This window comes from Oryctolagus cuniculus, chromosome 1, assembly GCF_051225735.1.
Source record: "Oryctolagus cuniculus isolate XC-2025 breed Fujian yellow rabbit chromosome 1, ASM5122573v1, whole genome shotgun sequence".
NCBI classification, from domain to species: domain Eukaryota; kingdom Metazoa; phylum Chordata; class Mammalia; order Lagomorpha; family Leporidae; genus Oryctolagus; species Oryctolagus cuniculus.
The window spans coordinates 144,150,339-144,168,266 of NC_142867.1; the positions used below are offsets into that span (position 1 = coordinate 144,150,339).

The 17,928-nt window shown below is 49.7% G+C and overlaps 1 long non-coding RNA gene across 2 annotated transcripts in view; it reads right to left on the minus strand.

Moving 5' to 3' along the window:
- LOC108176703 (uncharacterized) overlaps window positions 1-17,928 on the minus strand; it is a 109,945-nt gene that overhangs the window by 12,933 nt on the left and 79,084 nt on the right. Inside the window, exon 1 of one of the 2 annotated variants that reach the window (XR_011379166.2) lies at window positions 7,272-7,401. The exons of the other annotated variant lie outside the window; for it this stretch is intronic. This is a non-coding gene — a long non-coding RNA (uncharacterized LOC108176703). Of the gene's footprint in view, window positions 1-7,271; window positions 7,402-17,928 lie in introns of those variants that run through there. 2 annotated transcript variants of the gene reach the window in all.

Consider the following 17,928-nt stretch of genomic DNA (forward strand, 5'->3'; position numbering starts at 1 on the left):
CAGGTAACAAAAGCAAAACTAAACAAACAGGACTATTGCAAACTCAGAAGCTTCTGCCCAGCAAAGGAAATGATCAATAGAGTGAAGAGACATCCAACAGAACGGGAAAAATATTTGCAAGCTACCTACCGGATGAAGGATTAATATCCAGAATATATCAGCAACTTAAAAAACTCAACAACAAAACCAAACCAGCTAAGAAATGGCAAAGGGCCTCAAAAGGAAGCCCTCAGAAGAAGAAATACAAATGGCCAGCAAATATATGAAGACATGGTCAACATCACCAGCCACCAGGGAAATGCAAATCGAAACCATACTGAGACATCACCTCACCCCTGTCAGATGGCTAAAATCCAAGAGAGAGAGAGCAACGCGGAGTTAGGGGAACACTTACCACACTGTTAGTGGGAATGTAAATTAGTACAGCCACTGTGGAAAACAGTCTGGAGATTTCTTAATAAACTAGGAATAGGCTTGCCACACGGTACAGCAATACCAGGACTGGGTACCTACCCAAAAGGCTTGAACACAGTGTCCCAAAGAGATACCTGCACCAGCGAGTTTATAGCAGCACCACTCACGGTAGCTAAAATACAGACTCCAACAAGACATCCATCATCAGATGAGTGGGTAAAGCAAATGTGGTGCATACACATGATGGAATAGTATTCAGCTATCAAAAAGAACGAAATTTCATCCTTTGCAGCAACATGGACGGAATTGAAGGACACCATGTTGAATGAAACCTGGACACAGAAACAAAAGCCACGTGTTCTCCCTTACATGTGGGAGTCAAAATTTAAAAAAAAAAAAAGTCTGTGTATATCAGTATTGCTGCAAATACAGTTGTGTAAACCTTTGTTTTATGCCTTTATCAAACCAATAATTAAGAATGTTACAGTGGGGCCGGCACTGTGGTGCAGTGGGTTAACGCCCTGGCCTGCAGTGCCAGCATCCCATATGGGCGCTGGTTCAGGTCCCGGCTGCTCCACTTCCAATCCAGCTCTCTGCTGTGGCCTGGAAAAGCAGTAAAAGATGGCTAATTTAAAATTCTATTTAAAACTAATTTAAAATTCCAATTAAAAACATAAAAATAATTTAAAAAATAAATTCAGGCATCTTAATCATAGCTTAATAAATTAAAACAGAATTTTTTTAAGGTGCAGTTATATCTAGAAATACATACAAGGGAAAAGCTTATTACTGAAGCTCAATGTCAAGTCCACCCATCATCTGGATCTAATTTGGTGGGATCTTTGCTCTTGCTTTGTGATTTTCCTTTATTTTTTTCACTGAAATAGTCCTCCATTTCCATTATGTCATGTATTTTGTAACTATAGCTTAACTATCCAGTTTCTTCCAAAAAAGAAAAAATCTCTTGGCCTATAAATCTGTTTGGGCTCAGATAAGACCCAGATCTGTTACACAATGATATGACTGATGCTCTAGGGACCTTTTTGTCTGCCGTACCCTTTACACAAAGAGAACTTTCTAGCAGTTTCCAGGAACGAAAGATTTTTTTTTCCAAAATATTATGCAAATACCCAAGATGCTTTCTCCCTCGCCCAGCTCCTATAAATGTTTGCAGACCCTAGGGATTCCTACAATAGTCCATTGTTGTGAGCGAGAGCCAGAGATATGAGAGAGCAATGGAGGCTTCGAGGGCCCAGGCCCTGGGAGCTAATTGCTTTTAGGAAAGCCCTGGGAAGGTGGAAACTCCAGGAAGCACAGCTCCTCTCAACAGCAGGAAGGTTGGCTGGCACTCTGGCCCAGGGCTGGAGACATGAGGCAGGTGGCTGATGGGGCCTTTCGGGTGTGAACATGTTTGTATAATAGATGCTTGTTTTCCACAAATGGAACCTTGCTTAGATGTCTGAGGGCTTGTTCCAGGATAGAGGTCAACAGATGTGTTTCTGGGGCCGGCGCTGTGGCGCAGCAGGTCAATGCCCTGGCCTGAAGTCCTGGCATCCCATATGGACACCAGTTCTAGTCCTGGCTGCTCTACTTCCGATCCAGCTCTCTGCTGTGCCCTGGGAAAGCAGTAGAGGATGGCCCAAGTCCTTGGGCCCCTGCACTCACATGGGAGACCTGGAGGAAGCTCCTAGCTCCTGGCTTTGGGTCGGTGCAGCTCTGACCCTTTCGGCCAACTGGGGAGTGAACCAGTGGATGGAAGACCTCTCTCTCTCTCTCTCTCTGTCTCTGTCTCTCTCTGTGTAACTCTTACTTCCAAATAAATAAGTAAATCTTAAAAAAAAAAAAGACATGTTTCTGTGAAGACCCAGATAGTACCTATCTTGGGTATTGTAGGCCAACATGTTTCTGTCACATCTGTCTTGTTTGCATTTTTTAAAAGTTTATTGAGTTAGTTATATCTGAAAGACAGCAAGCCAGAGAACCATTGATTCACTTCCCAAATGCCTGTGATGGTCCTGACAGGGGCCAGGCCGAAGCCAGGAGCAGGGAACTCAATCCAGCTCTCGTCCAGCTCCGCGGCTCACTTGGCTAATCCTCCACCTGCGGCGCCGGCACCCCAGGTTCTAGTCCCGGTTGGGGCGCCGGTTCTGTCCCGGTTGCTCCTCTTCCAGTCCAGCTCTCTGCTGTGGCCCGGGAGGGCAGTGGAGGATGGCCCAAGTGCTTGGGCCCTGCACCCGCATGGGAGACCAGGAGAAGCACCTGGCTCCTGGCTTCGGATCAGCGCGGTGTGCCAGCCGCAGCCGTCATTGGGGGGGGGGGGGGGGGGTGTGAATCAATGGGAAAAAGGAAGACCTTTCTCTCTGTCTTTCTCTCTCACTGTCCACTATGCCTGTCAAAAAAAAAAATCCAGCTCTCCATGTGGGTGCAGGTGTGCAGGTGAGCTGCTCTCTCTGCCCCTGCTCTAGGGTGTGCATTAGCAGGAAGCCAGATGGAGAGCGGAGCTGGGACTCAACCACAAGAATTTGGATATGGGATCCGGCAACTCAAGTAGCATCTTAACCCTCGCACCACAATACTTGCCACTAGGGTGTTTTGAACAACTCTCGAAACATGTAAAGCTGATGCCTGGGTGTACAAAACAGGCCACAAGGCCAGGACCACCCCCTGACCATGCTTAGTGACCTTTGATCTAGAAGACAGAAGGAAAAGAGGACTCCCTCCACACTTCTCACATTGTCCTCTGTGGCTCCTTGCCTGAGCATTATGGTCTGTCCTCTGGCTTACTGGACAGCTCCTCGTGGCCAGCCTCTCTCTACCACTTGGCATTCATCGGTGATGCCGGATGGTGTGCCAGGCAGTCCCTCCTGGTGCCATTCTTGCAGGAACACACTATTATGATTCCCATTTTATAGATGGGAAAACTGAGACATAGCTAAACCACCTCCCCTTGAGATCGAGTGGCTGGCCACTCATGGGACCAAGAACGGAAACTGAGTCCACCTGGTTTCTAAATCCCTCGTGTGCTCCATCTGTGAGCACGGGGCCCAGGAGCCTTCTCTGACGCCCATCTACTCCCCAGCTGGCCTGCACGCCTGCGCCCACTCATGTACTGAGACAGGGCCTTTCTCAGAATCCCTCAGCGGCTCTCCATCATGCACCACCCAGCAGAGGCTCCTCGGCTCAGCTTCTCAGCTGGAAGCCAAGGCCCCCGGGTTTCCCAGGGAATCTTACAGTCAGGCTGCCCTGGCCTAGACAGCAGGGTGCTTTCTCCCACCAGGCTTTACCTCGTGCCATCTGCTCTCCAGGAGTACCCCCCCCTTCCCACCTGCCATCTCCAGTGCATCCACGCCCCCCCCCTTGGATCCCAGGATCCGCAGATGCTCAAGTCCCTCATAGAGAAAACCTGCCACATCCTCCCATGGACTTTAAACCATCTCATGCTTATGCTTATGTTACCTGATGCCATGACAATGCTACGGGAGTAGTTAGGACGCTATCTCACTTTGGGAATAATATGAAGACAATCACCTACACGTGTTCAGTAGAGACTAGTTTTTACATACACACCTATATAGGCATGCTGGTCCTTGGATGGCTGAATCCATGGCACCTGCAGACAAACGCAAATGCGAGAGCTCTCCTCTGCCTCCACTCCTGCAGAAAACCTCACACAGGCACTTTCTCCCAGGCAGAGGTTGATGGGCTGCTCCTAGCACAGCTTTGGCCCTCTGCTTACACCTCCGTTCCCGGGATCCGACTTGAGCGGGCCACCCACAGGAGCGCAAAGAAGGGTGCACATGCATCGGCTCCATCCTCCTTGGACATGGAGAAGTCCAGCCGCCCTCAGCAGGGCTTGTGAACTCCCTACTGTTGGGTGACGCCTGTTCCCAGAAAGGTTTCCCAGAAAGGTTTCCCAGCCATCTGGGTCCTCAGGGTCTCCAGGCAGGACCTGGATTCTTTTTTTTTTTTTTTTTTTTTTTTTTTTTTTTTTTTTTGCATGCTTGGTGTTTGTCTCCAGAGAGTAATTCTCCTCCCCTCTATGATATTTCAACCAAACCAAAAAGCCTTTCCTGTGGTTCCTCCCTCGAGACTGCTCATGTCACATGGAAGCTTGCCATGGGCATTGGTCGGATGGAACACTGACCTTGACATTGGCTGGTGCCACGACTCTCTGCTCAGTTCTCTCTCTCTCTCTCTCTCTTTCTCGGTTCAGGTCTTCAGCTTTCTGGACAACTCACATACTCACGCCATTCCACCTGCGTGTTTAACGTATGCTATTTTCAAATAGATTCTCATGATGAGTCATCTCAGAAAGCTGATGGAGCAAGTGATAGAGCCCCATTTTACAGATGAATAAACCGAGGCTCAGAGGAACTCATCTGACGGTCACAGCGTGTCCCCACCCAGCTGAAACCTGAGGTTAGCAACCAGTAACTGCATAGCCCCTGGCTTTCAGGTGGGGAGGATTCTGATCCCTGCATGTTAAGGGAGAGCAGGGCTGGGGGGGGGGGGTCCACAAGGGAGGAGTCTGCAGTTACTCCCCCTGAGACCCAAGCACGCGACAGTTCGAAGGACCTTCTCCCATCTCTAATGCGTTTCGCAACTTCTGTCTCTGTGGACTCGCCTCGGCTTCACCCCGGTCACCCGTGGGGACTCCTAATGCGAAAATTTTATTTCTGAATCTGCAATGCCAAACACTCTTCGGGAAAATGTGCGCCCCCACCCAACCCCACCCCACCCCAGTGCACATGTGCGTGCATGTGAGCACTGACAGAAAAATATCTGCAGGAGTCCCTGTAATAGCTCATGGGAAAACCACGCAAAGCTACACTGTAACATGCAAGTACACATGGTACTGATTACACGTATCAAGTGCAAAACGGCAAAAGACGGGGCTGCGAAGAAAATCCAACATCTCAACCGCACAGAAAACACCCGAACAGGGCTGAGGTGGAAACTGAACTTGCTAACGGCTCGTTCAGACAGATCGAGTCAACCTCCCGGACACCTGGGCAAGAGGCGAGACAGGTTTGGGGTTAGGAGAATTGATGGGCCTGGCTCGGTTGCCATGGTTTCCAGCCAGGAACTTGCCTCCAGGCACTCAGAAGGGACTTGCTCCCGCTGATAGGCTTGTCCTGAGTCAAAGTTACCAAGTGGGTGAAGTGGGTCTTGGGAGAAACTCTCTCCCGTGGCTCCCTCATTGAGGCTCCCTCCTCCTGGCTCCTGGCTTCAGCCTGACCCAGTCCTGGCCAGTGGGGCCATTTGGAAAGTAAACCAGCAGATGGAGGATCTCTCTGTCTCTCTCTCTCTCTCTCTCTCTCTGACTCTCTCTGACTCTTACTTTCAAATAAATAACTATATCTTAAAAAGTTAAAAAAATTAACAATTTAAATAAAATAGGTTTTGGGTTGGTTGATTTTATCCAAGGTTAATGCCAGTGCTCTGAGCATTTGTAAAGCAGATGATTAGTAGGTCAAGTGTATTGAGTACATTTCTGGCTCACAACATTTTCACTATCCAGTGGGCTTGTTGGGCTGGAGCCCCACCTTAAGTGTAAGGCGTGTGCTCGCGCACACACACACACACACACACACCCCTAATAGCTGGAGCCCAGCTTTCCCAAAGCTGACTGTGTTGTAGGTGACCTCCTCAGACACCTGCGGTCACAAAGCCTTTTCTATCACATTCCCTTACATCACAGTTCTTCGATGCTGGCCATGACCCAGCAACTCAACCTCTGGCCACTTTGCCGAGACCATTACCAAGAGGACGTGTGCCCTCTGCACCCCAGCACCCACTTCTGTCTCTCTGGCCACACACCAGGGCCGTTCCTCGGAGCAGGTGTATCAGTAGGGCTGACCCAGCTCCTGTCCCCGGAGGAAACAGAGCCTCCAGCGTGGGCCCCCAGCAGACGGCATTCAGCAGCTACCCTGGCTGATTCGGGGACAAGTGCATGGCCATTCAGAGCTCAGCCCACAACTTTGGCTACCATGATCTGAACAAATGGGGACAAAAAAAACCTTTGAAACCACCCCTGAGATAAGACAGGAGTCCCCACAAGCAAATGACCTGCTGGAAGCGACTCTAAAACAGAGCCCAGCAGTTCCAGGAGCAGCAAAGACCAAGCTTTGGAAGGGTTGTCTGACGTCTGGACCAAGTCCTACCTAAAATCCCCACCGCACATCTACGATGGGACTTTCAAATTAGATAAGCCGGCCGGCGCCGCGGCTCACTAGGCTAATCCTCCGCCTTGCGGCGCCGGCACACCGGGTTCTAGTCCCGGTCGGGGCACCGGATTCTGTCCCGGTTGCCCCTCTTCCAGGCCAGCTCTCTGCTGTGGCCAGGGAGTGCAGTGGAGAATGGCCCAAGTGCTTGGGCCCTACACCCCATGGGAGACCAGGAAAAGCACCTGGCTCCTGGCTTCAGATCAGCGCGGTGCGCCAGCCGCAGCGCGCCGGCCATGGCGGCCATTGGAGGGTGAACCAACTGCAAAGGAAGACCTTTGTCTCTCTCTCTCACTGTCCACTCTGCCTGTCAAAAAAAAAAAAAAAAATTAGATAAGCCAACAGATTCCCCATGAGCACAGCCAAGCTGGGTTTTCTGTCACTCGAAACCAAAAGAATCTGATGAATAAAACTATCATAGACAGCCCTACAAAGCACTCACACCTTTGTATTGCCTGCTTGGGAAAGTTCTGGGCGTTTGTCTTCCTGGCAATTGGCTTTTCTTTACAAAGATCCTGTCCTCTCTCCAGTCTGGTTCAGAATCCTTTCTCTATGCATTCTTTCCACCCCAGTATGCATGGGGAGCTGCTTCTCCTAGAGATATTTACGTTTGAAACTCCCCAAAGAACTCACCTGTGTCAGGATGGAATGTTAGCAGCGTGGGTGGCCGCTGGGGGACAGATTTGGGAAGAAAGTTGCACCCAGTTCCTGTTTGGAATGATTGTGAGCCCAGTGGCACACATGGGGGCTTATTGGGTAAAATTCTCCTACGGATCACTCTTTCCTTGTTATTGTTTTTGCTGTTGTTGCTAAGGGATGAAGTCTTCCCTGAAATGTTAAGCTTCCCTCTGGGTCTGTGACTCTCCAAAAAGCTCTACCTTTCCTTTGAACAAGGCGCCCAAAGAAGTATCCTGAGAGCGCTTGGTTACTTAAGGGAAAATATGAAAGCTTCAAAAATAAAGGCCCTGCCAAGATTGCAGAGCTGCAAAAGGTTGTGCCTAGAACTGTCAAATGTCAAAAATAATTACCCCGCAGAATGTGAGTCACACGTCCAGCGGGCACGATCAGAAGTAATCCTTCCTGCCTTCATCTGTCTGGACAGAGTCAGGTGGGAAGGCTGCCGAGCCCGGCGCCTTCAGGCCTCTGGAACTGGAGAGGGAGAGCCTCCACCTCGCACTGGAACATTCTCTTTAGCTCCCAGGGGTAATTTTATGTACTCACGCTCAGCCGCTGTTTCCCATTCAAGCGTTTGTTTTTGTACACGCGTGTATATAATTTTTCTAAGTGCACAGATTGATTGTATCGTATTTACTAGGGTGTTTTGACAGTTTCGTTGTAAAGCAAAATATAATACAGATGCAATCAACGGCACAAATGCAAATCTTGCTGAATTATTGTAAGCGCCATCCAGAGCAACCACTAGAAGTGTGCGGCTACCCCTGTTGCAGACTGCATCCACCCCAGACTCTGTTCCTCTCCTCCAAAAATATAAGCACTCCTGAGGCTTTTGTGCTACCCCCCTTTCTCATGCCTCTTTCCGGTCTAATCACCCGTGTGTGCATAGCTAGATGCTATCTCTTAGTCTCGCTTGTTTGTTTTTCATTGGGAAGCTCTTATTTCTTTTTGTTGTCAGTTCCCTCCGGGTCCTTTTCTCCTCCTTACAGAGTGAACAAGCCAGGGTTCTCTAGAGAGCCAGACCGATCGCTTTTGTGGCAACTGGGCAGTGCCTGGGACATCCTGCTAGCAGGCGGGAGGCCCTGAGATGCCAGCAGTGTGGCTCAGCCCAAGTCCGAGAGTCTCAGGACCAGGGAAGTAGGTCTCAGACAGTCAGCGCTTTGTGGAAGCTCTTTCAAGTCCATCAACCCAAATTCACTCATTCATTCTCGACAGCAGCGTACGAGAGGTCTTCAAACAGATGTGGTGGATACGTACCACAGAAAGCTGTGCACAGATTTCCAAAAGCATTGCACCAAAATAAGCGTATCTTTTGGTTCCATTTTTCCACAGACTTTTGGGTGGATCCTCATAGAGATACAGGTTATCAGCAAGTTTGTGCTGATTTTAAATCAGCCAATGACCGTCATTTTGCTCTACGAATAGTGCTACAAAGAACTCCTTTGAACAACGCTGAGGGAACAATTCCCAGGAGTGGAAGAGCAGTGGGAACCTTATATGGGCACTCTCAATAGTTGTCGCCAGATTGGTTCCTGAAAAGGGGTGCACCCTCCACCTCTCACCAGCAGAGAAGGAGACACCCCAGTCCCTTGTCTCCACCGCCAGTGAGAATCAAGCCTCCAGGTTTTGCCAGCGGGCAGGTGCTGAGTGCCCTTTGCGTCTTTAGATTGCGTTTCTCTCTCCAGCAACCTTTCTTCTGCTCCTGGATCTGATTGTTCCCTGATTTTTCTCTGGGGGCGCATGGATTGCATTCGTGAATTTGCAAGCCTGTTTGTGCCTTAGAGAGTTAACCCTTGTTCTACAGAGGATGACCTGATTACAAACTAGAAGTTGGATTCTTGGAGTGATTTACATTCACCAATACGGAGAACTCATTTGCTTCCAAAGGGGTTGATACTTTGGAATCTCTGGATAATATGTAAAAGTATCCAAGATCTTGCACCTGTCCAAGGTCTTTATCGGGCAGATTCAAAAGACAGAAAAAAATGATTTATTTGAGAGGCAAAGAGTCGCCAAATGTCCCTGGCCCACCCACCTCCCTTCCTTCTGAAGTTTTTCAAGGTGGATGCCCAGATAAGTGAGTTCCCATTGAGATTTTATGGTATTTGTTTTTTAAGGCCCAGTTGCCAGATTTCACTCCAGAAAGAATAGGTCAATTAGTCAACAGATGTGTATATGCACTCCAAGAGTTCCTGTCTTGGGTGTTTTGAATTGTTTTCTATTCAAATATGCTGCCAAGGAAACCTTTTCAAGGATTCTGTCTTAATCCGGCTTCCTAAAAGACAGAGTGTGATCCATGGATGTGGGTACTGTTGGCTTATTTGGGAGCTGGAATGAAGAGAGAGAAAGGAGGGAAAGGAGGTTGGAGGTCTCTATGAAGCCCACCCTCAGGATGTTCCAACCAGATGGTCTGTGCCTCTGTGGAAACTTAAGAGCAAGGGAGAAAGGGCCAGAGGAAAAGGCACACCTGAGACTGCTGTCTGCATAGTCCCAGAGCTAAGTTCTCTGTCTTCCAAAGCTGCTGCATTTACTCCGTCCACAGTCACAGTGGCTTGGGCAGGGAAAGACTCAATCGTCCAATAAAAGCGACCCTTCTCCTCTACCCAACACAGATCTCTGCCAGGCAAGCCCGCAAGCTGAAGCTGGCTCCCTCCAGCGAGAAACGAGGGACGGAGGAGGAAGGAGAAGGCCACCGGCCCCGGAGAGAGAGAGAGGCCATCTGGATTGGAGCCACCAGGAACCTTGCAGGCACGTACTCCCGGCTTCCCACTCCCCTGCGAGGCTTAGCTACGGAAAGTGGCACAGTGTTGCCACTTGAGAGCTGTTCCCGGCGAAATGACAACAAATAACTGTGTCATAAACAAGTCAGCACAGAAGTCATCCCCTCCCGCCCAGATTTCAGGAGACAGGCTAATCCGTTAATGAGGAGGCATGTTTATCTGTCAATCTTTCTCCCTGCCATCACAGGGGCTGTTGATACATATCTTCCCAAGGAGTTTATATTGTGATTTTCAACAATTCCTTTCTTTGGGGGGGTGGGGGAGGAACACAGTCGAAAGTAGAAAATTTAATCCTTTTAAGAAAGAAAGCAGTGTGCACGCCTCATCCGTTGCAGCCTCTGTCCTTGTGCCAGCTTCCTGAGGAAGGAGCCACAGACAAAAGACCCCTGAGAGCAGGGCGTCAGCGCCCTGCAGACCTGCACCGGCTGCGGAGGGCGCACGGCCCCCGAGTGGGTGGGTGCAGACCTTGACTGGTAGGGAGTCACAGAGCCTGAAGCTTCCTGCTCCAAGGCCCACAGAAGGGGCAGCAGGTGGCAGGGCAAATACTGAGCGGAGGACCCAATATCCATCCATCCTGGACTGGACAGCTGCAGGGTGCGATGGGGTAGGGGCAGGACAGGCAGAGCTGGGGCTGAGCCCTGGAGGTTGGAGTTTGTAGAACCCAAGCCAAGTCCCAGCACCTCTGAATAAGCCACCTCCCCCACCCTTTTTTTTAGGCTTTAAAATTATATTTTATTGCCACGAACTTTTATTTATTGATTTATGTGTATTTGTTTATATAAAGGAAGCAGGTTCCATGTATTTCTTGCATACAAATTTCAGAACATGATACTTCTCACCCTCCCTACCTCACTCCTACCTTCCCTGCTGCTTCCTTTCTTATTTTTCGTTCAATTTTTTGCAATAACATAATTGCAATATACTTTATAATCACAAGCTTAATACTCCCCTAAATAAAGAATTCAACAAGTACTAGGTAGGAAAACCATTGTGCCAGGGCTAGTGCTGTGGCATAGTGGGTAAGGCTGCCACCTGCAGTGCAATGGTTCCAGTCCCGGCTGCTGCACTTCTGATCCAGCTCCCTGCTATGGAAAGCAGTGGAAGATGGCCCAAGTCCTTGGGCCCCGTACCTGCTTGGGAGACCCAGAGGAAGCTCCTGGCTCCTGGCTTCGGATTGGCCCAGCCCCGGCCATTGCAGCTGCTTGGGGAGTGGACTAATGGATGCAAGATCTCTCTCTCTCTCTCTCTCTCTCTCAGGCTCTGCCTCTCTGTAACTCTGCCTCTCAAGTAAATAAATAAATCTTTAAAAAAAAAAGAAAAGAAAAACCATTGTTCTTCAGGAGTATAGACAAGGGCTATAAACAATAATCAAAGCTCAAGGTGTCAAGTTCACTCTTATATATTATTTTTACTCTATATATTAGCTACCACAAATCAGAGAAAACATGATATTTGTATTTTTATAAGCCAAATATAAGCTTTACATATGTCATTTTCCAAAAATAAAAACATCAGTCTGTGCCTGCCACACTAGTGTTAAGAGTATTGAGGGGCCAGTGCTTTGGTGTAGCAGGCTAAGCCTCCACCTGCAGTGCCGGCATCACATGTGAGTGTCAGTTCAAGTCCCAGCTGCTCTGGGCGCCGGATTCTGTCCCGGTTGCCCCTCTTCCAGGCCAGCTCTCTGCTGTGGCCCGGGAGTGCAGTGGAGGATGGTCCAAGTGCTTGGGCCCTGCACCCCATGGGAGACCAGGAGAAGCACCTGGCTCCTGGCTTCGGATCAGCGCAGTGCGCTGACCGCGGCGGCCATTGGAGGGTGAACCAACGGCAAAGGAAGAGCTTTCTCTTCTCAGTTTCTCTTTCTCAGTTTAGCAGCCCCAGGGCTCCTGTTACCATGTGATCCCTCCTCGCCCCTCCTCCCCCAAGTACCCGAGAGCTCTGATCAATTCCCTGGCCACTGAGATGTCACTGCTACCCAGCGATGCACCAACATCCCAAGACAGAACCTCTGCCAGCAGTTATCTCTTGCCAGATAGAAACAGCTACTTCCAAGGCTGTGCATGGATGAGCACTCAGCAAAGCCTCTTTCCCTGCAGCTTGTGATCCTACTAGGAGTTCTAGCAACACGGAAACTGGAGTAGCTCCCCTACCCAGCGATCTACAGCTCTGAAGTGAGCCAGCATCCAGAATGTTCCCTGAGGATGCGTGGGGCGGACGGCCCACAGGCAGGTGAGCCCCCGATGCTGGGTGCAGAAACAGCCAGAGCAAAGGGGGAAACGCGAACTATGGAGCAGCACACTCAGCAACCACCCGGAAGTCCTAACTAAGACCAGTGAGCTCCTGAGCCCACATCAGACCCAGTGAGAAAGGACGTAGTAAGATTATTTTTATTGAAATAAAATTGCAAGGCAAAAATGAATAAATGTCAGTGGAATTTTTTTTCAGATTGATTTATTTATTTGGAAGAGTTACAGAGAGGGAAGGAGAGACAGAGACAGAGGTCTTCCACCTGATGGTTCACTGCCCAAATGGCCACAATGGCTGGGCTGATGCCAGGAGCCAGGAGCTTCTTCCAGGTCTCCCACGTGGGTGCAGGGGCCCAAGGACTTGGGCCATCTCCCACTGCTTTCCCAAGCCATAGCAAAGAGCTGGATCAGAAGTGGAGCAGCCAGGACTTGAACCAGCACCCATATAGGATGCCTATGTCATGGGCAGTGGCTTTCCAGAATTTATTCTTAAAGGAATTTTCTGAGCTATCCATGCATATATAAAAGTCGTGGACTTAAAATTTTTTTACCATAAATGTATGAGCTTGTGAAATGTGATGTCAACATCCGTGGACTTAACCAGAACACGTCAAGAGAAGATGAAAATGAACGTTACTCACCAGATTGGGAGTTCAGGGAAAGAGGAAAAAGCAGAGACCACTGAAATTCTCTCTCTCTCTCTCTCTCTCTTTTTTTTTTTTTTTTTTTTTTTTGACAGGCAGAGTTAGACAGTGAGAGAGGGAGAGAGAGAGAGAGAGAGAAAGGTCTTCCTTCCATTGGTTCACCCCCCAAATGGCCGCTGCGGCTGGCACTGTGCCGATCCGAAGGCAGGAGCCAGGTGCTTCTCCTGGTCTCCCATACGGGTACAGGGCCCAAGCACTGCGGCCATCCTCCACTGCACTCCCTGGCCACAGCAGAGAGCTGGACTGGAAGAGGAGCAGCTGGGACTGAATCCGGTGCCCCAACCGGGACTAGAACCCGGGGTGCCAGCGCCGCAGGCGGAGGATTAGCCTAGTGAGCCGCGGTGCCGGCCCAGACCACTGAAATTCTAACCTCCACTCATCGAAGTATAGGTGGGATGGAGAAAATGCTACTCACATTGTTTTGTTATCACCTTCTGGGGTAGTTCTGACTTTTTGTTAACTATTGTTGATGGTTTGAGGAAAACACAGCTCAGAGCAACAAAGAAGACATTTAAATTATAAACTCGGGCCTCTCTCTCTTTGGGTTCTAGCTCCGGAACAGGGCAATTACAGTCTGGTCTTTCCAGAAGCACCTGTAAAGAGAAGCTTCTAGATTGGTTTCCTGGGCCTCTGCCTCAGGGGCATGCATGCCAAGTCCTCACCATCATTCTCCTCCCGTTAGTCTGCCCACGTGTGGTCCCTGTTGTAGGTTCCAGCCCGTTGATTGGGGGCTGCTCTTTAACCCTGGATCTACGATACAGCCCTGTTTTCCTTTTTTCTTTTTAAAGCCCGCTTCCTCTCTGCCTGTGTCCCTTCCCGAAGTTGACCCCAAGCCTAAGCACTAACAAACTGATAGATAAACGAGATTGATTAGTAAGTTTCTCTTTACATGTAGTTCTCTTTACTCCTTAGCCTGAAAATTCCAGGACGATTAACCAGCGCTGAGGTCTGAGGCTTCTGGGATTAGGATGCATCACGTGAGGGTCCAATTGCTCACGTCTTGAATCAATGATCTAGATTGCAATTGCCTTCTCTGTATGATTTTATGTCTTCTCATAGTTTCCTCAACTCTCAGCTTTGCATTTTAAAGCAACACCCTGGGAAATCCTAGAAGAGGATGATGAGAGAAACCCTTTGTTTGAGCTTGAAGGCGGGATGCAGCCATGTCTTTGGCAAAGTCCAGTCGGATGATTATCTAAGTAGTTACGGGGAAAGGGTGCCCACCGCCTTTCTGACCTGGGTAATCAGCTGTGAATAGCCACGGCTTCTTCTTGAATGCCTACCGGGTGTGCATCCCCATGGAAAGACCTCAGATGACGGATGAGAATACCTACGCCACGTCATTCAACTTTGACCTTCCCATTCTGAATTTTTTTTTTTTTTTTTTTTGGACAGGCAGAGTTAGACAGTGAGAGAGAGACAGAGAGAAAGGTCTTCCTTCCTTGGTTCAACCTCAAATAGCTGCTACGGCTGGCACGCTGCGCCAACCCGAAGCTTCCTCCTGGTCTCCCATGCGGGTGCAGGGCCCAAGCACTTGGGCCATCCTCCACTGCACTCCCGGGCCACAGCAGAGAGCTGGACTGGAAGAGGAGCAACCGGGACAGAATCCGGTGCCCCGACCGGGACTAGAACCTGGGGTGCCAGCGCCACAGGCGGAGGATTAGCTTAGTGAGACGTGGCGCCGGCCCCCATTCTGAATCCTTTAAACACACAAAGTAATGTAGCATGTCTTCCAAATGTGGTTCTTGTGAGCCATTTGTAGAATGCAAATAGGCTTTTAAAAAAATTTTGCATTTTAAAAACACAGAAGCATACATCTAAAATTTTATTCCACAGTTGCACACGTATGCCTGTGTGTGTACATACAACTAAAAAAATGTGTAGCTATTTTTTCCTTTTTAAAGAAGGTTATGGGAGGCATTTAGTCTAGGGATTAAGTTGCTGGGGATGCAATTCTTGGCCTCTATCCTAGTGGGGACCCAGACTTGGTTTTCTCGGGACAGTGCTGGCTTCTGCAGGGCAGGAGAAAAGGCTGCCCAGGGCTGGGTGGCCAGCAGGGCTGGGGAGGCCAGGTCCTCCAGCTCCCTCACTCTCACGGAGGAACCTCAGCACGCCTGAGGCAAAGCACTTAACCTATTTATCTCTCCATCCCCCATTTGTAAAATGAAGTAATTACAACCTCCCCCACCTCTGTGGCTAACTTCGTTAGAGTTAGTAAATCATGCCGGAGATGGCAGCGACAGCTCACTGCCCTGGCAGGTGCAAGGAGTCCCACCAAGTCCCCACTCTGAGTCCTGGGGTCTGCTTCCTCCCCCACGAGAAGCCCAAGACAATGCCCTTGCTGCTTCCTTTCCCTACCAGGGAAGATGGCTTGGTCCTGTCACCCGCATTTCTGTGTCCTCGGTTCTACATGGCTTTATCACAATTCCCGGACTGTTGATGACATGGGATGCAAGAACTCAACACTGACTTCTCACAAAATCCCACAAAGACTGTAGGATTCTCAGCAGTTATTTTGAAGCATGAGTGTATGCCCGTGTTGTGTCTGAGAGTATATTTCTATGAATTAAAAAACAGATAGGTCTTGAATGCTATGCCGTGGTGACTCTAAAGCATAAGTCAGTTAACCTTCTTTAAAAAAAAAATTTCAGGGCCAGCGCTGTGGTGTAGCGAGCAAAGCCATCTTCTGCAGTGCCGGCATCCCATGTGGGCTCTTGTTCGAGTCCCAGATGCTCCACTTCCGATCCAGCTCTCTGCTATGGCCTGGGATAGCAGCAGAAAATTGCCCTAGTGCATGGGTCTCTGCCACCCACGTGGGAGATCCAGAGGAAGCTCCTGGCTCCTGGCTTTGTCCTGGCCCAGCCCTGACCATTGTGGCCATCTGGGGAGTGAACCAGCGAATGAAAGAGCTCTCTCTCTCTCTCTCTCTCTCTGTAACTCTGACTTGCAAATACATAAAGAAGGAGAAGCACATGTTTGGGGCCGTGGTTAAAGACACCTGCATTCCATGTTGGAGTTACAACTCCACATCCAGACCCAACTTCCTGCTTATATGTGGCCTGGGAGGCATCCGGTGACAGCCCAAGTACCTGGGTCTCTGCCACCCACATGGGAGATCTGGAGGGAGTTCCTGGCTCCTGGCTTCAGGCTGGCCCAGCCCCAGCTGTTGCAGGCATTTGGGGAGTGAACTGGCAGATGAAAGATCTGCCTCTCTCTGCCTTTCAAATATTTAAATAATTAATGTTTTAAAATATGTCAGCAGGATTTAAAAATCCCAGTGATTCAAAAGAGGCTGGAACTGTAACACGGGCTTGCCAGAGAAACCTTCCAAGTCTTAGAAAACAAAATCTTTCATTAATTTTCTGTCAAGGGCTCGACCAAATATCCACAGTCGCATAAATGGTCTGTGAGTCCCTCCCTTCCCCCGTTCCTCCCCTACTGAAAGCAGACGGCCTTCTGAAAGGGTTGTTCTGGAAAGATCTCTCCCAGGTGTCTGTGTCCTGGCCAGGGTTTCACCCCGAGTTTAGAAAATGGCTGGAGCTCTTTGTGGAAGCTACAGTGACCGTCTCCTGTGAACCTGGTGAGCTGGGGCCAAGAAGCTCCAGGCCCTGACAGGGCCCTTGATCAGCCAGACTCTGGCTTTAAAAGTTAAGCCCTACGGAGACAAGACCAAGGTCAGGGACAGCCTCGGCAGCTCCGGTCGTCTGGCTGACACTCAGATGGACTGGAACCAGGTCTGGCCCAAAGTGAGCCCTGGAGACTTACACGGCGTCTTAGTATTTCATTTTTTGGCTCACTTGACACCGAGTTAACATTCTTTTGAGGCCCAATGGGGCGGATGACCAGATTCTTTCCCGACAGAACCATAAACCATCTCCCCACCCTTGATAACGGTAATTTGCCTTTTATGTATTTGAAAGGCTGAGAGACAGAGGCAGAAGGAAAGAGAGAGAGATCTCCCACCTGCTGCTTCACTCCCCAAAGGTCCCCACCACACAACAGCGTGGGCTGGATCAGACCAAAACCTGGAGCCAGAAACTCAGTCCTCTCAATCCTGCTCTCCCACATGGGTGACAGGGCCCCAGATCCCTGAGCCATCACCTGCTGCCTCCTTTGGGGCACAGCACTTCTTCATAAACATATCCAGCAGACTGTCCCCCAGAACCCAGGGCTGGGTAGGCCCAGAATGGGAAGGTAGCAGTTTGGTGAGAAGAAAAAGGACAGAAATTAAAAAGATAAAGGGACCAGCGCTGTGGCATAGTGGGTAAACTCTCCACCTGCAGTGCCAGCATCCCATATAGGCACCAGTTCGAGTCCCGGCTGTTCCACTTTCTATCCAGCTCTCTGCTATGGCCTGGGAAAGCAGTGGAAGATGGCCCAAGTGCTTGGGATCCTGCACCCGCATGGGAGACCAGGAGAAGCTCCTGGCTCCTGGCTTCAGATCTGCACAATGCCTCCCATTGTAGCCATCTGGAGAGTAAACCAGTGAATAGAAGACCCCTCTCTCTCTCTCTCTCTCTCTAACTCTGCCTTTCAAATAAATAAATAAATCTTTAAGAAAAAAAAAAGAGGAAGGAAGTGACTTGTGGGAAGTGCCTACCTTGGAGCAGATACTGGAGTGAGCAGTTTATAGATACATCCCCAGTTATTCCTTGCAATACGCCTGCGAGAGGAAGCAGCCTCCTACCTCCACAGATGGAAAACGAAGACTCAGCGATGTCAGGTAGCTTCTCCTGCACCATGCAGCTGATGCCAGGTGGACCCTGGAGTCTGATCCAGGTTTGTGTGACTCCTCCATCCCTGCTTTTGCCCAGCCAAAGGGAAGCTGTCAGAGGGAACCCATGCGATGCCCCTGTGGCCTGCACTGAAGGTCGCAGCTGTGTCCCGG